The 24,296-nt window shown below is 47.3% G+C and overlaps 1 protein-coding gene across 1 annotated transcript in view; it reads left to right on the top strand.

Annotated features, from left to right (window-relative positions):
* Positions 1–7,501: 7,501 nt before the first annotated feature.
* Positions 7,502–24,296, top strand: part of LOC138452963 (zinc finger protein 84-like) — a 93,558-nt gene continuing 76,763 nt past the window's right edge. Inside the window, exon 1 of the mRNA XM_069605333.1 lies at positions 7,502–7,606. The gene's annotated coding sequence lies outside the window, so the exon portion shown is untranslated. The remainder of the gene's footprint in view (positions 7,607–24,296) is intronic.

Raw genomic sequence — 24,296 nt, 5'->3', positions numbered from 1 at the left:
AAACTGAGACGGCAAGTGCTAAGAGAACCGGGCACCATGGTGGCTTGCATCCTTGAGCTGGGACGCTGCCATGAAGTGTCCGAAGCTCGAGCATCCAGGATGGAGGCTGGATCACGTCCGGTTAAGACCGAGGAGGTGTGTGGCGAGGTGGAAGAGGTGTCAGAAGAACTGGTTCTGGACTCCGTGACAGAGCTGGAAGAGCTGGTGAGTCGTGCCAGAAGTGTGGGTATGACCTAACCCACCCGGCTGAGAGTCCTGCGGCTGGAAAGACATGCAGAAGGTGTGGTCTGCCGGATCATTTCTCCCGGGTGTGTAAGGCAGCCCTGCCTGTGATGGTGCCAAGATGGCCCGGTTCGGTCTTCACCAGAAGGTTTCCTTTGCCAGAATCGCCCGCCGAATGTAGCTCAGGTGGATCAGGGCGAGGAGGGCGCCCCGGTGGATGAAGTGGAGGAAGAAGTGGAAGAGAAGATTTTCTTCATTTCCGGGGTGGGGGCCCTCAAATCGAAGACCAGGCGACAACCGAGGTGTGTGGTGGAGGTAAATAAGTCACCAGACCCAGTCCTCATGGACACGGGTGCATCGGTCAATGTGATGGCCCGGGGGCACTATGATGCCATGGACACGCCTCCTAAACTGGTTACACCGAAAGCCTGCATCATTGCCTTTGGAGGTTCAGAACCCATCCCGCTGGACGGTGCTTTCGTGGCGAAGGTGGAGCATGATGGCTCACAGATCACTGCACGCTTCTATGTGACGCCGGTAAGCACGAAAACTCTCCTGAGCTGCGCTGTGGCCGAGGCCCTCGGCATCGTCAGTTTCTCCTATTCGGTGTATCTAGAAGACATCAGCGACCTGCTTGACAAGTACTGCGCTCTGTTCAATGGAATTGGACAGATGGCCGGTGATCCGGTGAGGCTGCACATAGACGAATCCGTGCAGCCCATAGCCCTGAAACATCGCAGGGTACCCTTTCATCTTCGAGAGCAAGTGGACAAAGAGCTGGACAATCTTGTGAACCTCGATATCATCGAGAAGGTAGAGGGTCCGACTCCCTGGGTGTCCCCGATCGTCGTGGCAAGGAAACCTAAGCAACCTGACTCTGTCCGCATCTGTGTCCATATGAGCCTAACAAAGCCATTAAAAGGGATAGACATATTACCCCGACGATCGAAGACATCATCGCGGAGGTGCATGGTGCTCGATTTTTCTCTAAGCTGGACCTTCGGGCGTCTTACCATCAGGTGGTCTTACACCCTGAATCAAGCTACATCACGACGTTCACCACTCACCCTGGACTGTACCGCTACAAGAGACTTAGTTTTGGTGTGTCCTCAGCAGCTGAGGTATTTCAGAATATCATCCGGGGCGCCCTCGCAGATCTAGAGGGCGTTTTAAACATCAGTGATGATATCTTGGTATTCGCCAGAACTGAGGTAGACCACCTGCGGAGGCTGGCAAAGACATTTGAGAGACTGCAGTCGCTATGCCTCACCCTTGACAGGGAGAAATGTGAATTTCTACGCACGTCCATTGAGTTATTTGGCTTCATTTTCAAGAGGGAGGTGGGCGCCAGATCCAAGGAAGGTCCAGGACATCAAGAAGGCCCAACCACCTGAGTCGGTTTCCGATGTGAGGAGTTTCCTTGGCATGGTTACTTATTCCGGATGTTTCATACAGAACCTTGCCTCTAGATCTGAACCACTGAGAGCCCTGACCAAGAAGGAGTCCACCTGGCACTGGGGCCCCCTCGAGCAGGTGGCGTTCGAGGACATTAAGGGTGCGCTTGCGGCTGAAGATACCATGGCGTTCTTCGATCCTGTTTTGCCATTGGAAATCATTGTGGATGCCAGCCCGTTCGGCCTGGGGGCCGTCCTGATGCAAATAGACAGGGATGGAGGTGTCTGCCCGGTGGCCTACGCCAGCAAGGCGCTGTCTGAGACCGAGCAGCGGTACTCACAAATTGAGCGTGAGGCTCTGGCGGTGCTTTGGGGCTGTAGGCACTTCAGGCTATATGTCCTGGGCCACCCGGTGACAGTGGTGACAGACCACAAACCCCTGCTCCCCATCCTAGCAGGATCCTCATCCAAACCGCCGGCAAGGATCGAGCGGTGGATGCTTGCCCTCCTGGAGTATGGGGTTACTCTGGTGTACCGGCCGGGGGCGAATAATGCGGCGGACTATCTCTCCAGACAACCTTGTGCGCATCGAGGGGGGGAGCAAGACACGTGTGCCGAGGAAGCTGATGATCATATCCGCATTGTGGTGGAGGCGGCCACCCCTAACTCGATGCCCCTCGAAGAACTAGAGGCAGCAGCAGCAAGGGACGAGTGCTTCCAGATCCTACGACACTCCATGCAGCAGGGTTCCTGTAAGTCAGTGCTGGAGTCCATGGCGTACTCAGGAGGCCAAGACTGGGCTAGAGCAGCTGTGGAAGGTCAGGGAAGAGTTGTCATTCTCGGCGTCGGGCCTGCTGCTCAGGGGTGACCGGATAGTTGTCCCCCAGTCAAAGGTCAAAGAAGTGATCACCCTTGCTCACCATGGACACCAGGGGGCTGCGAAGACCAAGGCCCGGCTAAGGCTAAAGGTGTGGTTCCCGGAACTAAAACGGAAGGTGGACGACTTTGTGGCGGCCTGTGTCTGGTGTCAAGCGGCATCCCCCTGCGAAGAGAAGAGGCCATAGAGGCGATGCCTCGGGGGACGCGGCCCTGGGATGTGGTGCATGCGGACTTTGGGTCTATGACGCTGGGTACCCACTTCCTAGTTGTCGTGGATGAATATTCGAGGTATCCAGAGGTGGAATTCGTGGACTCAGTGGTGGCAATTGAGAAGGTGGTGGCAATTGAGAAGGTGTTTGCGGCCCATGGATTTCCCCATACGTTGTGCTCTGACAACGGGGCGCCGTTCCAGAGCGAGCGGTTCTCAGAACTGATGGGGGGTTACGGAGTACAGCACAGGAAGATCACCCCCTATGGCCGAGGGCAAATGGCGAGGCCGAGAGGCTGATGAGGACACTAAACAAGACTTTCAGGATTGCCCAAGGCCAGGGACAGTGTCTGCAGAGGGCTCTCTACCAGTTCCTGCGAGTGTACTGCACCACCCCTCATGCATCCACGGGGGTGGCACCGGCCCAAGCGCGATTTAAGCGGTGTCCCCGAGGTCTGTTGCCCGACGTGGCGGAGAAAGAGCCTGGGGTGATTGACGATCAACAGGTGGAGCTGGACCGGCGGCTGAGAATTGAGCAGGAGAATGATAGGAGAGGGCTCCGCCCGCAGCATCTCGAGCCGGGTGACAAGGTCCTCATCGGGAACAGACATCCCCATGGAAAGCTCTCACTCCCCTACGAACCGGAGCCACTGGATGTGGTGGCTGTCAAGGGGTCCATGGTGATCCTCGGACGGGAGGTCGGCTGTCACCCGCAATGTGAGCTTCCTTAAGAAGCTAGGGGATCCTAGAACTGAGCCCCCCCTTGAACCGGACTTAATGGAGGTGCCAGATGACAGAGGAGGCCAACACTCCGCACCCACGTCCCCCACACGGGGAGTGCTATCGGATGGACTGCCCGTGCCGGAGGTAAGTGGGAGGTACCCCCAGAGGGCTGGGCGAGGGAAACCGCTTACCTCAACGATTACGTGTTGGGACATATATCGTGATTGGCCCGAGGGACTGGAGGGTTAATTAAGGGGACCCGGATGGATGTGAATAAAGGGGTGTGTGGGGAACTGTTTGAAGTGTTGTGTTGACATGTTATTTGGTTTATGATGTTCCCAGCTCTCACCGTCCTATCTCAATATGTACACCGCCCACACACTGTACATCCTCATAGCTTTAGTCTGCATCCTACTTACTAGTAGTATTGCCTACTTCGTGCCCACAGGGCAACCCAACAGCCATATCATGGAACTAAGGCACACCACCACACACGCTACTCCCCCCAAAATGCCCGAGATCATACTCAGGCAGCACAGACTCAGAGCACGCACATTCCCTTTAGCATTCCTCTCCACACCCATGCAGGTAACACTTAGGAACTCACGCCTAGGCTCACGCACTCACGCTAAAACCTGCCGCCCGTCATACACTATTACCCACAAGCGCCTAAACAGGGCTCCGACGTTCGCTCCTCCCAGACATCACATGACCAATAAGCCTACTCACACTACCAAAAAGCTCATTCCAATTAATGACCTCAAGCCACCACAATCAAAAAAGCTCCAACACCTTAAATGTGCTCTATTAAATGTTCGCTCACTCAATGCCTACGCTTTAGAAGTCAATGATATTATTACCAGCCAAGACTTAGATATGTTGGCCATAACAGAAACATGGCTGCATTCCGCCTCTGGCCCTACTATCAGCCTAGCTGTACCGCCAGGTTACTCGATCTTAAGACAGGACAGATTAGCTAAAACAGGAGGTGGGGTCGCACTAATTTTTAAAGACACCCTAGCCTTAAGACAGACTCCCACCACCGGGGAAGACACCACTGACATCCTCTTAGCCAAACTCCCCCTCTCCCCTAAAGATACAGTAAACATTCATGTCATATATAGACCCTCAGGCCCTGTCAATAATTTCACAGGCATAGTCAACCATCTCCTTGGAAAAAACATCAAACAAACTTCCAAAACGCTGCTGCTAGGAGACCTAAACCTTGGATACAATGATAAACTTGACAAAGCAGCTACCACGCTCGCCAAAAACCTCACAGATCTAGGATTCACACAGATAGTTACTGCCCCGACCCATAATAAAGGCTGTATCTTAGACTGGGTGGCAGATCACAACTGTGGCTCCACCCTCAACTTCAACACAGCCCTTCCATGGTCTGATCACAACTGCCTCCAATTCTGCATCCCCATATCCTTATACTCCAAACCACTTATATCCGCACTGGCCAAGCTAGCCAGAAGTGCCAAAAAACTTACAGCAGACAATATACGTCCCTTTCTCAACAACCCCTGCCTAGCACCTCCTTTCTCTTCTGACCCCAACATTCTAGCAGAGATCTTCAAAGACACCCTCACCCATGCCATCAACACCGCAGCTCCACTTGAAAACAAAAAAGAAAAAAAATTGTTTCACTCCAACTCATGGTTCACGGAGGACTTATTAAATCTACGCCAATGCAAGCGCCAAGCCCTCAAAACATGGCAGGCCAATCCCTGTGATGCCACTAAAGTTGACTTTCTTTGTATTTCTAAAAAATACAAAAGTGTCATATTTATGTAAGAAACCTACAATAAACGTATCATGGAAGCCAACTCCCACTCAAAAGAGCTTTTCACCATCTTTAAAGAGCTCACCGTCCCCCCAATCTGTACAGATGAGATTGTTAAGGATGATGCCTGGTGCAATAGCATCCAAACAGCGATGGTAAACAAAATAGACCTTCTTCAAAATAAAATAGCAGAACACTTCAAAGCTCTGCACCCCAAACAGATCCTCTGTCCTAGGTAAAAGGCAGCCCGGATTCCGCAAAGGTCATGGCACCGAAACTGCTTTACTAGATCTGAAGAACCAAATTACCCTAATTTTAGATAAAGGCAAGCCGGCCCTTCTGCTTCTCCTAGACCTCTCGGCGGCATTTGATTTAGTCGATCATGCCATCCTCACGAACTATCTCACTCAGGCCGCACATTTCTCCAAACAAGCCACAAACTGGATCACCTCCTTCCTCGAAGGAAGAGTGATGAAAGTGTTTTCCAATATAGCTAACGCAGAGCCTACCACCATCAGGTATGGAGTCCCTCAGGGCTCATGTACGGCTCCTACCCTCTATAATCTTTTTACCAAACCTCTCTTTGACAAACTGGATGCACTTGGGATCACATACACCAACTACGCTGACGATACCCTAGTACTCCTCCCGCTCACAGGACTCTACCATCAGGACGCGGCCACCCTCCAGAATATATACGCCACCGTCCAAGCATGGATGGCCACGAACGGCCTATGTCTTAACGGAGATAAGACCGAAATTCTCATCCTTGGTCAAAAATCCACTCTCACGAACCTCGACCCACTTTACACCGCCTTCTGCATAGACAATTGTGCAATCCCAGTTCTACCTTCTGTTAAAACACTAGGAGTCCACATTGACGCCGCACTCTCCATGGACAAACAAGTCAACTCCATTGTTTCAGCCTCTGCCCTGAGCACTAAGCTCATCAATGCCATCAAACCTTTCCTAACCAAAGATAATTGCCTTTCTGTTGCCAGAGCCACAATTGGAGCCAAACTAGATTATTGTAATGCACTATTGGCTGGCACCTCCAACTCCAATCTCAATAAACTCCAAACAACACAGAATAATGCGCTAAGAGCAGCTCTCAATATACCTAAAAGGGAACCACATCGCGCAAGCCATAAAGGCAGCACACTGGCTTCCTGTCAAAGAGCGCATTACATTCAAAATACTTACCACCGCACACAAATGTATCAACCTGTCTGCACCCTCATACCTGTCTGATACGTTAGTCAGATCTCACTCCACCAGACCAACTAGGCAATGCCACACCAACCAACTTAGGGTCCCACGCATCAAACGAGCTAGAGCAGGTGGAATAAGTTTCCCCTACATTGCCCCTAAGCTATGGAACGCACTACCTAGCACGCTCAGAGCAGAAACCTCTCTCACTGCCTTCTGAAAAAAGCTGAAAACCACCTTGTTTAACTAATTCCTCTTCCTTCGTGTCGTTTAATCTCTCGTCCTCTTCTCCTCCTCTCCTGTAGCTACTACTCTTCTCTTGCAACTAAGTAATGACTTCACTGTATGTACAACAAGTCATTTTCATAGCTGTAACAAGCGCCACAAAGCCCTTTGGGCTGCCTGTGCGCTAAACAAATGCGAATAAATAAAATAAATAATGTTTACCGTTAGTGCGACCGGGAAGCCCGAGCAGTACGGATGTCTCTGTGTGTGTGTCTGTATGCGCTTGGGGGCTTACGGGCATTGCAAGTGGGGGTCATGGGACACCCACAACATTAACTTTGCTAAAATGTGCACGTGTGTGTGTCGTGTCCCTCCCGTTCAAGGCAATGTTTGCATTTGTTATTAGCAGAGAGATGTGTCCACTAGCCACTCTCTTAATGTTAGATTATTCGAATACTGGCTGTATATAATGTTGCTTTGTTTTTATTTAATTCGCACGTATATTCGGGCCATACATCTCAGGGTTTTTTATTTTCTACCTAGGCAGGTATGCATGGGACCGCATGGCTAAGAAAGATGACACTAAACTGAAATTGTAAGAATCGCGGCTCTGCGCATGCGCCAATGTAGACACACTACATTCGTGAGCCGGATCGGAACGGACGATCTGCGCATGCTCTGCAGCAATGTCACTTGACAAAGATGGTGCCGGAAGCGATGTTCTGCGCATGCTCCGTAGCAAAGACGTTTCACAGATATGTTGGCACCATTAATATGCGCATGCTCTATAGCAAAGACACTTCACAGATATAGTGCCGGCAATGATGATCTGCGCATGCTGTGTAGCAAAGCCACTTCACAGGTATGGTGCCGGGAGCGATGATCTGCGCATGCTCAGAGTCAGAAGTTAAGCTGTTGGAGGTGGATGCTCTTGTGCGCTCTGCTCTCAATCCGGTAAACGTGCGATGTTTTAAAACATTATTATTAATATGTTTAAGGCCGAAGAATGTGGCCTGGGGGGAGACCAGCCTGGGGCTGAGCTTCCAGGGTATTGGGGGCATGCTGGCTGACCCTGGGCTCTCCCCTTTTATAAACCTAGAGATAGGCAACATATTTCCATGTTTATAAAACAGGGCTTGAGAAGTACACAAGCCATAGTAAGGTGCCTGCACATATATATAACCTTTATATATTGTGTGCATACCTTCCAAGCCATCTTCTATAAACCTCGAATGAATCGCCAGGTTTGCTGAGGGTTAAAGACGCCTCAGGACCTGGGGGGAGGGGGTAGGGGGGGAGAGAAACAGAGGGAGAGTAACATGAGCTGTGAACTGAATCACTCACAGTGGCTTCAGAGGAGATTCAATGATTTGCTCAGGATCACACACTTTGGTTAAATGCAGAAAGTGGAGGTTAACAATTAACCAAATGTTCCCATGTTTAGTTGATATAAATATTTATGAAGGTTTTGCTTTGAGTTTCATGTGCCTAAATAATCCTTTCCTTATAGCAATGCCTTGACAAGGACCCACATTATAATAAGCTAGCCTTTCATAACAAACTAACCTTAAACTATATAGTCCTAAAAATATGTCGAGCAATACTAATATGACTTTAGTTTTGTTCTCTCCATCCTGCATAGGAGGTCATAGTAGCACCAGGCAGAGTAACGTGATTCTAATCTCACTCTTTAACCCCATAAGCATTGCTGCAGTATTATGCTCCCTTCCCATTTCTTATCCTCCATTCACATTCCTTGAAGAGCAAAATCCCCTGCGTGCAGCCCCCTCCCCTCATCAGTGTCTACCCCTCAACTTGTGTGACAGACATGGGGAGAGCCGCGCTGCTGCTGGAGCTCCAACTTCCACACACAAGCGCAAGCCCTGGAAAGGCCGAATTGATGGGGGGGGGGGGTCCCGCGCCCTGCAGATCCCCCTCAGGCCGCCTGAAGCAAAAGCGGGACTTGCGGCATCCCGGGGAAGGGCTCTGTTCCACGCAGGACCCGAACGGTCATTTCTAGACAGTCTCACAAAAACAGACGGTTGCCCCCTTCTTTACCCCATGCGGCAAAGCTGTGCAGTGAAGTGTTCTCTCCGGTGTGGGTGAGGGTCATCCTGGGACCTGTGGGGTATTGTTTGAGTGGTACAGTTAGGATGGCGCAGGATCTACCTGCCTGATCTGCAGGACTGTCCACAGGGGTGGGGGGATCCTACATGGCACGATGCCCCACGTCATTTAGGATGTGTTCATCCATTCCTGCATTTCTTTGCTTTCTGGCACTTGCATTCCTGGTTTCATGATTGGAAAAACAAAACTACATGTCCTGCGTTTTTTGTGATTTTTATATTTGTATAATTCCCTATGCATTTTTATTGCTTCACATTAATTTAATGAAAAAGAAAAACGGGAAATAGTTTTTCATCCCCGAAGAAACTTGGGTGTTTGCAAACCTCTCAATCTATTGACACTTCAGGGCTTGTGAAATCAGGTGTGCTTGGGGTTGTGTGGCATGTGACCACATTGACATCAATGGGAAGTATTGCATTTTTTAAATGTTGGTGAAAATGTTCCTGTGCGGATGAGCCCATTGAAATCTCTGGAAGGGAATGGGGTGTTGGGAGGGTGACAGTATGTTCACAGCGGGTGCCACCCACCAAATACGGTGAGTTGAGAGGTGTGTGTGGATCTCTCAACAATAGCAATCTATCTCTAACCCTCAACAGCACCCACACATGTGTCTGACCTCACTTGGGCTGCTTAGTCGAGCCTTGCCAGCCACCCAAGTCCTAGAACGGCAACATGCACAAATGCATCTCCTAAACTGACCCCTAGTACTCTCCAATGACCTCTACTCCGGGCACCAAGGGCGTTCAAGCAAGGAAAAAGCTCATTGAGGCCACACAAGTCGGGAAAGAGCACTATATAAATAACCAAATACAATACAATATAATACAATGGCTACTCTGAAGGGAATGAAAAGGAATTGAAACAATCAGGAAAGGGGGGAGGGTGGGCTTTAGTGGTATTAGATGGGCTTTAAAGGTTACTGGATTCTTTGAGGGAGATTATCGTCCTGAACAGGCTCCTGGGATTAATCTGAAAGAAGGTGGATGGTGGCTCTGAAAACTGACCAGAAGGGTTCGGAGGAATGTGACCTGAGGGGAGAGAATATGTGCCATCTCGCCCCATGGCATGTCTCCCAAACGACAAGGGTCCCCAGCATTCAGTCCTGACACTTAAAAAAAAAAGCACTCTTCAGATCATTCTTTGATTAAGGCGCAGTCCTTATTTTATGAATTTTGCATACCTCATCACAACACGTACGCCCTTTAGTGGGCGCAATATGATCCTTGGATTCTTATGTGCACTTAAGACACTATCGGATATGGGCGCGGCACTTCATTTAAAAATATCCAGTACCTCATTACAATATGTACGATTTGGAGCACAGTGGTCAGAATATGGCACTTTTAGGTCATTCCTTTGATACCCCGTGTCCTTTCTCTCCCAGGCATTAACAGAGTGAGAGACAAACGCCCGAGATCACCAACTTTTTTGAAGAGTGTCATCTTGATATGACAGACCACACACAACTTCTAGGGTGCCTGCGGTGACCAATACAAGGTAAATCTAGTATTTAGATAGAAGAGCATCTATCTGAATAAGACCGACAGGTTTTTTTAGTGATATGTTTTCTAGTGACATACTTTGTTTTATGTAGGTTTCCTGATACTGTGAATGGAAAATTAGCGTCCAATGAAAGCTTTAAGTAGGAACAACCTTAAGCGGTTAGTTTATATGTATTTGTTTGAAGCAGAACATTAATACATACTACAGAATTACCAACGCTAAATTACACATTACAGAGGAATGTGAAACAAATCCAAGAGATAGAACTTCAAGTTAAAAAAGCCCTGATGATGGCTGGTATGTCCGAAACGCGTCGGCTAAATGCACAATAACTTGAAATGCTGTTTGAGAAAACTTGTATCTGAATAGAGGTCAAGCGACCTGACTAGCTTATTGTGATGCATTCCTGAAAATATGTGAGGATGACAAAAATCCTGTTTCAGATTGTTTTGTTTATCAAAACTGATGAAAGTTGAATGGTGAAATAGAACCGTGTGTTTTATTTGTGAATTGGAGCAAAAATATGTTATGATCTACTAAAAGAATTGTTGAACTGATAACTTGTATGGTTTGATTATTTCCATTTGTTGTCTTGAAACACTACACGAATACATTTGAATATCAGTACAAGAATTATAAAGTATATCTTATACAAAGAATTACAAAATTATTTGTATAAGAGGGCCACCGCCGCCGAGATATCGACTTCATTGTGAAACCAATGGAACTTCCTGACTTGATGCTAGCCATGGCCTTCTGATTGGCCAGCCAACCTCCCATAGCCATTTGTGGGGTTACGGACAGTGTTAGCCGGCCCCAACAAAGGCAACAACAAAGCCTCCTGACTGAGCCCTGACAGAGCTCGACGAGCGCCGTGCCCCAAGGACGATGCCTCTCTTGTGCGCCAAGGACCATGCCTCTCTTGTGCGCCAAGGACCATGCCTCTCTTGTGCGCCAAGGACCATGCCTCTCTTGTGCGCCAAGGACCATGCCTCTCTTGTGCGCCAAGGACCATGCCTCTCTTGTGCGCCAAGGACCATGCCTCTCTTGTGCCCCAAGGCCCATGCCTCTCTTGTCAGCCGTTAACCAGCTGCCTGTATCTGTGCAAGATAACTACTATATCCATCACGAAATGACACTATCTATACTTACAAACGTGAGCCCACACTTGTGTAGCCCCAGTCACCCCATAGAGTTTATACTCCTGGTGTCATACTGAGGCAAGCACTAGCGTTAACTATATTTACAAACTACCCAGCATGCCGTAATGACTCTGCACTCAGATTGTCTGCCGGTAGTATGTTGAGAAGTGTCTTAGTAAAACCCTTCAGTTTACTGCCTATATGTGATGCTGCTTCCGATTGTTGATAACTACAGCTGTATCACTAGGCGCCCTATTCGTATTGTCATCTACTATCTACTGCCGACTTGTAGCCTTGAAGTCCATTTACGATTAGTTTCTCGTTCCTTTTCCCCTCCATTTTCTAATACGGCAAAGGCCACCTGGCAACTGTGGCACCTGCAAACCCTGCAGTACTGTAATACTGTGCCTATTCAGCCCTAGTCTTGCCTACCCATACCTTAACCATGCGGCACTCCTCAGACCACTCTGCAAGGCCACTCATTATTTTGACCTGATGTTGTGTTTTAATGCCTCTACATGCGGAAGTGAATTACTGACATCACTGCTCTAAACTGCCACACATTACCCTATGCTATTTGACTTGTTAAATGTTCAGACCTGACTCTCTTGCCGTAACAAGTATCACTGCAACTGCCAGTTAAATTGTGCCACCTGCAACTGTCTTATGTACTTTAGCGAACTTGGTGACCGCCGGATCTCATTGTTTTGGCGATGCCCATCTGACCTGCTGACCTCCCCACTTACCAAGATCATATTTCACTCTGTACATGCACCATCTCATTGGTTGCACACTTCTGCTACTTTACGCTTCACCTTCCCTGACCGGGTCAGACCCCAACACTAACAGTGTCTTATCAACCCAGCCAAGTACCACTGCGATATTTCAGTGCGCTATGTTATGCTCAGCACGCACCATTAGCTCTAATCCGCCACCGCTAGAGAGCACTACCCCATCCGCCTTCCCACCCCTGTGCCTTCAGAACAATATCAGCACCATGCCTACTTCCACTACGTTACCCCCCCCCCCAACCCATATCTGAACTCACCTGCATTATGGTACATTCACTTTGCAGCCAAACCTACTCCCAATCATCCATGCACTCTGCATCTCAGGAACCTCAGACTAGACTCCAGATTCCTTTGCATAGCCCACGCAGATTGTCAATCACACCATATCATTACCACTGCGAAATCGCCCATTATTCCTGCCAATCCAACTCAAAGACCTAAGTTATCAGGTATTAAGAAAAACCCTTCCAAAACTCTGTCGCGCAATAACATCAGTAACGCTTCCACGGCTAACGATACCTTGATCAAGGGTGCCCTCGTCAATGCCAGGTCACTCCTTGCGTATGCGCTGGATATTGCAGACTTCATCGTAGCCCAAGACCTAGACTTAGCCATTACGGAGACCTGGTTACACGCAGCAGCTGGTCCACTACTTCCACTCGCCATCCCCAATGACTATTCCATCAGTAAATGCGACTGTAATACTAATCAATCTAAAGGCGGAGGCGTTGCTTTCATTTACAGAAGCTCCTTTGGTCTTAGACTCATCCGTAATCAGCACATTCTGTCAGTTACTATCTGTCAAATTACCTATCTCACCTAACCAAACCGCCACCCTACACCTTACCTAAAGAGCTCCAAGACCGGTTTCCACATTTGCAGATAACCTCACCTTCCTCCTAGCAGCAAACACCAAGCCTAATTCACAAATTATCCTATTAGGGGATCTCAATCTTGGTTTCTAAGATCCTAACGACCGTAAAGCTTTGGATATTGCTAGTACTTTAACTGATCTGGGCTTTACCCATCGCATTCAGGAACCGACTCTCAACAAGGGGAGAACCCTTGATTGGCTGGTCGATCTGAACTGCAGCATCAATTTAGTGGCTAACACACCTTGCGCTTGGTCAGATCATCACACAATCGCCTTTAACAACAACCAATGCTTAAACAGATCATTGCACCATCCATCAGCACGAGAAACAAAAGGGACACTTAACAAGGGAGAAACTGCTCCCCCTTATCCTACCCATACCAAATAATGCTGCATTGTCATGTACGGACCACACAGTCTTAGTCGATACCTTCAGTCAAACCATACTTACAGCCCTGAATACCATTGCCCCAATTAAATTGCGGAAACCCAAACCTCGCGCACATCTCAACACGTGGTTCACCCCACACCTGAGAGCACTTAGCAAGGAAAAGAGAAATGGCGAGGCCCATTGGAAAAGCTATCCTTCTACTGCGAATAAGGACAGCCTTATCATAGCCTCCCTCAACTACAAAGAGGCTATTTTCCAAGCTAAAAAAGACACATACAACAAGCGCATTCTGCAAGCGGAATCTAACACCAAAGAGCTCTTTAAAATACTTAAAGAACTAGAATCACCATCAGCCCCACCTGACACTTGTATTAAAGACAGTACTTGGTGTTCCAATATACAAAAAGCCCTACTCGACAAAATCCCCACATTACAAACCAAAATTAAGGCCAAAAAAACAGTCTACCGACTGACTCGCAGTACAGCACCCCCTTTGGAAAAACTGTCCCTCACACCCATAAACCTTTTAGCTTCTCGCCACTCTCTATTAAAGAGGTAGAAAACATCATCAGTAAACTCAAACCCTCCAATTGTCAGGGTGACACGTGCCCAGCCCCCATCATCAAGGAGGCTAACCATGAATTAGCACTTTTCATCGCCGCCCTTTGTTAGGGAGAATTCTCTTCTATGGCTAATTTCCCTTACCCATAGAGTCCCCCAGCAGCTTTGCTGGATTTGAGGGGTTTATTTTTTTTCTCCTGCTAAGAGTGAGACCCTTTTTTCCCACTCTTAGACAGATTGATAGTGTGTGTTTTAGGCTATCTTGTGTGCTTACATAGGAATCATCTTTTTTCATGTGTGGTACACAGCACCCTCCGTGCTGTACAACAGGGGTGTCGTAGCGACCCCCAAACATAGACTCCGTACCCTGGGACTGACTACTAAAGGATGTGTGGGAGGGGGAATAGGCACCCTGGACAGGGTTACCTACACAACCCAAGTCACACTCTGCTCTGATAGGCTGGGGGGTTCTCCCGCCAGGAGAGCCACCCCACTGTGTGAGTGACCACTAGGCTGTATGAATGGGGGTCTTGCTGCATAAAAGCAGGGTCCTGAGGACTGGAGGACAAGACGTTGCCACTGGAACTAAGAAGCCGAAGAGGAGAGAAGCTGAAGACATCTGCAACAACTGAACCACCGGTGAAGCCCTTCTGCAGATCCTCACCACTTTTCTCCAACGACTCAAGAAGATCTTCACCTGCAAGAGTCTTCTTCCCTTGAGCTGGTGGGGCCAACCAGTTCGCCAATCGCCTTCCAGGACCTGCCTTGGTCAAATCGCCAGTGCCAAGCACTCGGAGACTGGATAGCCAGACACCCGTACACCCGGAGCATACCTTTTTATTCGTTTGGCAGCACCGCGTCTGGTTTCATCCCTGGGCAGTGCAGTAACTCGAACCTTCCTCCACGATGAGAGCCTCTCTTCCTCTGCTGGATCTCCCCAACTGCCAGGAACTACCGTCACCGCAGGAGCCTCTTCCACTTTTAAGGTACATTGTTCTGCCAGGCCTCCCTTTTCGTTGGGTACTGCTAAAGGTGTTTTAAATCCTTTACTTACCTACTGCGTTGGCCGCCCCTATCATCTAACATTGTCTTTCACCTTCTGCAACCGCCTTTTCGAATCGTTTAACAAAGACTTGACTGCAGCTACAAGAACATTTTGCTCCTGGGCACTTTGCCCTGTACCACTGACTCTGGCACAGGCCTATTGACTCTGGCTAAATCTGTTACAACTGCCTTCTCTAGATTGCTTCTCACCTAGAAATGTGTTGGTGCACCTAAATTCTTATAACCACCTTTTTCCTTCCCTCTTTTTAAACTTGTGAAGTGCCATTTTGCTCGGTTTTCGCCTCAGTATTATACATGCTAAAGTACTGCCTTGCCTAACTTGTTCAATCTTATTGGGAAGTGTTGCTGGTGTGTTTAAGAGTATGTTCCTGTATAACTTGGCCTTTCCCTCCCTTTTGAGAAATTGTTAGAGTGCCATTTCTGCTTGGTTTTCACTGTGCCGCTTTGCTCAGTTTTCACTCTTGCTCAAACTTGTCTACAATTTATTTAGGGAGTTGTGTATACTTTTCGGGACTGATTTAACTTGCTTTTATAATAGTGATTTGTGTGTGAACATCAGAGTGTGTAAAATAAATATAGATATTCTTTGTGATACAAAGCTTTGGTCAGTGTTTCCTTGTTCCATAGTATTGTAGTCCTAATGTATAAACCCTGAATACTGCTCATCTCCCTCTTGAGAAAGGTCTGACTGCTTAGCCACAGCTACCAACCAAATCTTCGTGGTACAGACTGATACCAAAAGGGATTTATTGCATATACCTTTAGTCTTAATCTTCTGTAGTGCTCCCTAAGGGAACTGCACAGGATTCTGCCTAACACTGGTGTACAGCGGTGAGGATAAAAGTATTGGATTTACACTTTAGAGTGCTGCTAGTACCTTGGTTCAATTAACCACAAGGCTTAACAATCACAAAAAGTTAATTTTAAAGAAAGTCAAAGATGGAAAGCTATAGCCAGGAGACCCTTCTTGGAAATACTGCTGATTATTTAAAGGATCTGTGTAGACAGAAAAGTCTTCCTGTCAAAGGCAAGAAATCAGAAATGATTGAAAGATTGTTAGAACACCAAAGACTGGAGAGTAGAACTGTAGTGCCTACCCCTCCAGCAAATGTAGCAAACATTGAGGATGATAATGTTGATGATGTTATTGTTGAAGCAGAAGAGGAAGAGGAGGTTAACAATGCCACCCCCTCTGCCCCTCTGCCTACTCAAAGGCCTCAACCTATGGCTACTGGACCATTGTCAGGTCCCACATTAAGTCCTGAATTTATCACTCTAGAAAAAATGAGGCTTGAACTTGAATTCAAAAGAATTGGTGCCCAAACTGAACAGACATCAAGAACTAAGGCTCAAAGAAATAGAGCTCAACCATGAGCTAGAGATGAAGAAATTGTCTTTGAAAATGCTTCTCTCCCCGAATCCTCTAGATCCTCCAGTCCAAAAAGACCCCGGATGCCTAAATAGATTGTGGGTATGTGTGAACCTAAATTGGATGTATCAGATTGGTTAGCTATGTTTGAGTACAATCATGGGCTCCAGGACATCACAGGGAGTCAGCTGATCCCCTGGTTGTTCTCTAGGGTCCCCCCTGTTGCATCTGATGTGGTAATGGAGTTGGGGGAGGGGGATAGGATGGATTATGAATGTGTGAAGCTAGCTTTAATAGCTAGATTTGGAAAGACCCTTTCCCAGTACCTTAAGAGGTTTAGGACCCTCAAAAAGCATGATAGTACCCCTTGGGCTTCTTGAGTGAATGAGTGTTTGAAAAACTTAGAGGGATGGATTAAGGGCTACAGAGTGAACACTTATGAAGGAATGAGAAATCTTGTAATGTTGGAGTCTATCTATGATGCCTGCTCTCCTGAGCTCAGACAGCACTTGGCTGATTCAAAAGAACTAGATTCCAAGAAACTAGCTAAGGCTGCTGACTTGTGGTTTGCCAACAGGGCTACTCACAAGGATTCTGGGGTCACTCAGAAAAAGGATGAGGGAAAGCAGCCAAAGAAAGACAACAAAGAGAATTCAAATAATTCCAATTCCAAAGAGGGCCACAAACAAAATCCTAAGGGTAAGCCACAAGGGAAACCTAATCAGGCTAGTGTACCTGCTGGTCCCAGACCAGAAGGGGGTCAGAACAAGCCACCATTCATAAAGACATTTGGGAAATGTTATGTTTGTGGTTCAACTGATCATGTGAAAGGGGATCCCAGATGTAAGGGTAAACCTTCAGGGATCCACACGGTCTCCTTAGCCTTCACTCCAGATGAGGAAGTACCAATGACCAGTGGAAACTTTCAACTACTTGCTGAAGACCCCATCTGAGTCTCAGCTAGTGTATCTTTAGTATCCTTGGGGTTGTGGGAACAACAGAATTTAGATGTATATAATTCTATCCCAAATAATACTAAAGAGTATTATAAGGACAGTGTCCTAGTCAATGGTCAGGAGACCCCTGCCATTAGAGACACTGGGTCCAGCATAACTGTGGTGGATGGATCATTTTTCAAGGTAGAGGATGTTGCTAAGGCACCCAAATGCCTCACCAAGTTAGCTGGAGGGCCTGTGCAGATGCTTCCCCAGTTACCAGCTCTCATCCAGTGCAATGACATGACTGTCAGAATACCTGTTAGTATCCAATCTGAAGTACCTGGAAGGGTGTTGTTGGGCAATGATCTGAAAGATCTTGGAGTAGTGTCAAGTACTCCCAGACCTCCTAGTAAGAGATTACAGGAGCTCACCAGACCTTCAAGGGAGAGGACCTTAAGAGGCTCTCCTGAGGAGATGATGGAAAAAGAAATCGCTCCTACTCCACTGGAGTTACTAACTACGATTCCGAGACAACCAGAAGCAAAGGGGAAACCCAAGACTTCTAAAAAGAAACCAGCAGAAAGCACTCCAGTGCTGCCAACCAGGAAATCTCCTAGGTTAGCAGAAATCACACCTGTGATTCCACCTCCAGGTGAGGCTGAGAGGGAGGTACCACCCTGTGTGGTTGCACTATAGCATGAGGATTCAGATCTAGTAGGATGCCAGGATCTTATTGGAGATCTGGACCCTTTGGACCATCATGAGCTGCAGTCTTTACTGGCAGAAGGTGGCTCCAACAGGGCAGACTTCAGTAGGGGACAAAGAGAATGTCCAACTCTGGAAGGTCTTCGCCACCAGGCAGCTTCGCAGCTTGAAGGGCAAGAGCCTGGGAAGTATATGTTACACTGGGAAGATGGCCTCTTCTATAGTGAACCGACTGAGTCAACCCCTGGAGACTACAAAAGACTTGTAGTGCCCCAAGAGAACAGACTCCAATTCTTGCAACTAGCCCATGGGATACCTTTGGCTGGTCACTTGAGCTTCAAGAAGACCAAGGAAAGGCTCTCTCTCTACTTTTATTGGCCTAAAATGTGGCCTGAAGTATATAAATATTGCAAGAGTTGCCACACCTGACAAATGTCTAGTAAGAGTGGCTTCAAGAACGTGGCACCTTTAGTGCCTCTCCCTGTGGTGGGAGTACCATTTGAGAGGGTGGGAATCGACATTGTCGGTCCTCTTGACCCTCCAACCTCTTCAGGCAACAGGTTCATCCTTGTTGTAGTAGACCATGCTACTAGGTACCCTGAAGCAATTCCTATGAGGACTGTTACAGCCCAGGCTGTGGCCAAGGCCCTCCTTGGTATTTTTACCAGGGTTGGGTTTCCTAAGGAGGTAATATCCGACAGGGGGTCAAATTATATGTCCCACTACATGAAGCCCATGTGGATAAACTGTGGAGTTACCTACAAGTTCTCAACAGCATACCACCCTCAGACAAATGGGTTGGTAGAAAGGTTCAACAGAACCATGAAGAGCATGATAGGAGCTTTAGAAGATCCCCTTAAGAAAAAGTGGGATCTTCTACTGCCATGCCTTCTCTTTGCATATAGAGAAGTCCCTCAGGAGGGAGTGGGTTACAGTCCCTTTGAACTTCTCTATGGCCATCCGGTCAGAGGTCCATTGGCCCTGATCAAGGAGGCGTTGGAGAGTGCTCCTTCCCCCAAGCCAGTTAGAGTGACTGACTATGTGATAAGACTTCGGAGGAGAATGTCACACATGATGGCTGAGGCAAGTGATAACTTGAAAGCAGGTCAGGCTCTGGTTAAGCATTGGCATGACCAGAAGGCCAACATGGTTGAGTTCGCTCAAGACCAGCTAGTTTGTTTGTTTATTTGGTATTGCGCGCCAAACCCATTAGGTAGCCGGGCGCAGTAAAGGTCACGACAACTTAAGCTTGGTTACAGAATGTGTACAGAGAAGCATATAATATACAAAACAGTTGGAAAAATAGTTGCTGCCATGATAGTTACAGTGGCAGACGGAAGGAATCGCGGTAAGAGGCATGTAGCAGAGACAGGAGTGTAAGGTACCGACAAGGTAAGCTAACAGTCATTCGTTCGTAGCCATTTAATTACATTGAGTCTAAATTCAGGATATGGTTATTCCTTTCTGAGGTCATGCGGTAATGCACTCCAAGTTTGTGCTGCAATAACTGGGAAGCGAGATCCTCCAGCTGTAACACGTTTAAATCTAGGAGTTTCAAGGGTATAGGCATTGGCTGCTCTCGTTGGACGTGTGGATGATCTTCTATTTATCCTTTCAGCAAGGTAGGGTGGGGCTAAGTTGTTTAAGCATTTGGAGGTAAGCGAGGCTGTTTTTAGGAGTATCCTGTCAGATATTTTTAGCCAATGAACCTCTCTTCTAGCATCTGAAATGTGTTCTCTCCTAGGGATATTCAGGGCTGGTCTTAGGGCATTATTTTGCATTCTTTGTATTTTGTCGATGATATTTTTGTTGGCGCCTGAGTAGAGAGTGTTACAGTAGTCTAATCTCGACATTACGAGGGTATTGGCCAGGGTGATGCAGCTCGAGGTAGAGAGGAATGGTCTACATGCTCGGATAAGCTTACAGGTATAAGCTGTGGAGGATGCGAGTGAGTTGACTTGTTTCTTAAGCGAGAGAGTGGCATCAAGATAGAAGCCTAGTGTTTTGACCACTGGCATCACCTTGATGAGATTGTTGTCAATATTGAAGGCGGTATAGCTAGGGTTAATTTTTTTTTATGTTAGTTTCGGAGCCTAGGATTAGTATCTCAGTTTTATCATCATTCAGGCAGAGGACATGAGATGCCATCCATGCCTGAATGAGGAGGTAAACTCTGTTTACTAAGGCTGTGTCCTCCAAAAAGTTGCCAAAAGGGGAATGAGGATCTGGGTATCATCTGCATAATTTGTGTAGATGATACCCAGTCTGTCCAATTTGTCGAACAAAGGCTTAGTAAAGATGTTGTACATAGTGGGTGAGACACAGGATCCTTGGGGTACTCCACAGGAGATTTGAGTTGGGTCAGCAGCCGTAAGTGGAGAGAAGACTCGCATTGTCCTGTTGGCCAGGAAGGATTGGACCCAGGCTATGGCTTCCCCTGAAAAGTGCGCCGCCGACCTAAGATGATTGCATAGGACTGCGTGATCCACTAGGTCGAACGCTGCAGAGAGGTCCAGGAGAAGTAGCATAGCTGTTTGTCCCTTGTCCTTCAACTTGTCAATTTGAGTCTTAAGGTCTAGCAAGGCAGTTTCCGTACCGTGGAGTGGGCGGAAGCCAGACTGTCGTGATCCTAGTAGGTGATTAGCTTCTAGATATTCCTGAATTTGAATATAGGCTACTCTATCAATAATTTTAAGTAGAAAGGGGACAGTGGTGATCGGTCTATAGTTAGTGGGGATGGTAGGGTCTAGTGATTGTTTTTTAAGCAGGGGGAGGACCCCGGATTCTTTGAGGTTATTGGGTACTGTATTGGTTTTAAAGGAAGCGTTTATGAGCTTGGAGATAAATGGGGCAAGGTCTCTAGCCGCATCCTTTATAATTTGTGCCGGGCAGCTGTCGCCCTTGCAGTTAGATGGTTTTAGCGAGAGAATGATTTTTCCCGTATCAAGAATAGAGATTTCTTTAAAGGTAAATGGTGTAGGTGTGTTATGCCCTGTGTCCGGGGATGGTTGTTGCTCAGAGGGGGGCAGAGAGGCTTTTTTTAATTGCTATTTTCTGTTGGAGAGTGGTAATTTTGTTTAGGAGGGCTTTTTGAATTGCAGTACACCATGGCTTGTCCTTAGGGACAGTGTCTGCCGGTGGAGTTGGGGCTTCCATTTCGGGGAGGATAGAGAACAGTTCCTTAGTATTGGAACTAGCTTTTGCAATTCTATCATTGAATATATTTTTTTTTATATTGGTTATTGCTTTTTTGTAGTTTTTGGAGAGTTCTGTTAATTTAGCCTTATTGACAGTAGTCGAGGAGTGGCTTTGCGCATTTTTAGAGGGGCGGTGGAGTCCAGGGCTTGGAACATGGCAGTATTGAAGATTTCCACTAAAGATTTGGGGTCAGCGTTATTACTAACGTTGTTCAGAGAACGGAGGAGGTGGGGGGAGTAGATTTTCTGCTGTGATGTCCTTTTTACTTCTTGTGGGAAGTGGGGGTGCCGTCTCGATGGTTTTAGGACGGAGGAGGTCGAGTGTGGCTGAGAAAGTAATGAGGTGATGGTCGGACCATAGTTGTGGTACATTATCTGTAATAGTAATGTTACAGTTCAGGTCAGCCACCAAGTCCAGAGTTCTGCCTTTGATGTGGGTAGGGGATAGGACTTTTTGTGAGAGTCCATGATCTTTGAGAAGTGCGGCTATGGCTTGGGTACGTTTGTTTCTATCCTCATTGAAGTCGAGGTTGAAATCCCCCAGTAGCAGGGTTTGTGAGTGGTTTTTTGTGTTACTAGTTATGATATCTGTAAAGTCCTCCTCAAAGGTTCCTTGTGGGCCAGGAGGTCTGTATATCAAGTGGATCGTTAAAGTACGGTTGTTGGATAAGGGAAGTTTGGCCGGGAGCACTTCGCATGAGGGACATGTAGGTGGAGTGGCAAGTCTAGTAGAGAGGTTAGTTTTGGCGATGATGGCTAAGCCGCCACCACGAGAGTTAGGCCTATCCACTCTGAGTATCTGGTAGCCCTCGGGTATAGCTATCATAAGGGCAGGACCTACCGCATCATGGAGCCAGGTTTCAGTTACGGCTAGTAGGTCTAGATTCTCATTGTGTAGTGTGTCTGCAATTTCAGAAGCCTGGGCTACTAGGGATCTGGCGTTGATAAGTGATCCAGATAGAGATAGTGTGCTTTTATTTGTAGGGTAGGGGGGAGGTTTGGTTTCTGGTTTATTAGGACTAGCGAGTTTTTTTTTTTTGCTATATTGGATGGGATCCAGTTATTAGGAGTGGGTACACTGTACGATTATTTGTATTTTTAGGATCATAGAGCCGGGATAGTCTAGATCTAAGTCTCATATTTCTATCCAGAGGAGGGCGCGTTAGGAGGGTGGCTAGAGACATAGTGACTAGGAGGCTAAGTGTAAATGCTAAAGGTTGGGTTCTCAGGTTGTCAAACATGTTCAGGGCTATGCCGTGGGATCTCAGTTAGTGTTTTAGGTCAGGTGAGATTCACTTAGTAGGCTAGTAGTAGGTTAATGTTGATTGTACAACAATTGCACTAGTGGGTTGGAATAAGCAAGAGATGAGTTGCACAGGTGGGCTAATCTCCATTGCACAGGTGGGCTAATATCCATTGCACAGGTGGGCTAATATCCATTACACAAGTAGGCTAATATCCATTGCACAGGTAGGCTAATATCAATTACACAGGTAGGCTAATATCAATTGCACAGGTAGGCTAGCGAGAAGTGTTTACACAGTGTGGAGAGGTCATCCATAAGTCCATGTTCTTGTTATGGTGCCAACAAGGCAGAGGGCCTTGCTGAACAAGTGGATAGGACCCTTCAAGATTGTGGGAAAACTTGGAGAGGTGAACTATCTGGCAATCCTAAGGAGGCTCCCAGAGTCTTTCACACCAACCGTCTAAAAGCTTATGTCTCGAGACCAGAACTGGGAGCTCTGCTTCTAGCTTCAGCTCAAGAGGAGGAGGAGAGTGAACCTCTGCCTGACCTTCTCAGAGGCAAACCTTTAGAAAATAGGAGTTGATCTCTCTTCTAATCTGACACCTGAACAACAGGAGGAGTGCAAAGTTTTGTTAAATCAATTTGCCCCCTTGTTTTCACTTTCAGCAGGCTTGACCCCTTGAGCCCGCATTACATAAACACTGGTGACTGTTTACCTGTCAAAAGCAGGGGTTACAGACTGTCAGAAAATGTAAGGACCCACTTCAAAGGAGAGGTCAACAAGATGCTTGATCTCGGGGTAATAGAACCCTCTGCTAGTCCATGGTCTAGCCCAGTTGTGTTAGTACCAAAGGCAGGATCCAAGGAGTTGAGATTCTGTGTGGACTATAGAGCTCTAAATGCAGTCACAAAGACTGATGCCCATCCTTTGCCTAGGACAGATGAGCTGGTGGATAAACCTGGTTCAGCCAAGTACCTAAGTACATTTGATCTCACATCAGGCTATTGGCAAATAGCCCTGACAGACCATGCCAAGGAGAAAACTGCATTCTCCACCCCAGTTGGCTTATACCAGTTTAAGGTTATGCCTTTTGGCTTAAAGAATGCACCTGCTACATTCCAAAGGATGGTTAACCAGGTTCTGAATGGGATGGAGGACTTGTGCATGGCATACTTGGATGACATTGCAGTGTTCAGCCCTACTTGGAAAGAACATGTTGACCACCTAGGATATGTTTTGCAGGCTCTTGAGAAGGCCCAACTGACCATAAAGGCAAGCAAATGTCAAATTGGGACATGAGGTAGGAGGTGGTGAAATAAGGCCTTTGTCCAGCAAGATAGAAGCTGTGCAAAATTGGACAACACCTACTACTCAAACCCAGGTGAGAGCCTTCTTAGGTCTCACTGGATATTACAGGAATTTCATTGAGAACTATGGGACCATAGCTTCTCCACTGAATGTGATCTTCTCTCCTAAGTTTCCTAAAAAGGTCAAATGGAATGAGGAGTGCGATCAGGCCTTTGAAAGCCTAAAAAGAGCCCTTGGTCAAGCTCCAGTTCTAAGAGCTCCTGACTACCACCAACCCTTCATTGTGCAAACAGATGCTTCCAATACAGGTATAGGTGCAGTCCTTAGACAACTGGATGAGAAAGGTAGGGAACACCCCATTTGCTTCATCAGTAGGAAACTGAAGGAACCTAAGACAAGGTGGGCAACTATTGAGAGAGAATGTTT

Source organism: Ambystoma mexicanum, chromosome 4p, assembly GCF_040938575.1.
Source record: "Ambystoma mexicanum isolate Mex_15411 chromosome 4p, UKY_AmexF1_1, whole genome shotgun sequence".
NCBI lineage: Eukaryota > Metazoa > Chordata > Amphibia > Caudata > Ambystomatidae > Ambystoma > Ambystoma mexicanum.
The sequence above is the reverse complement of the archived record's forward strand: the minus strand, read 5'-3'. Positions and strand labels throughout refer to the sequence as shown.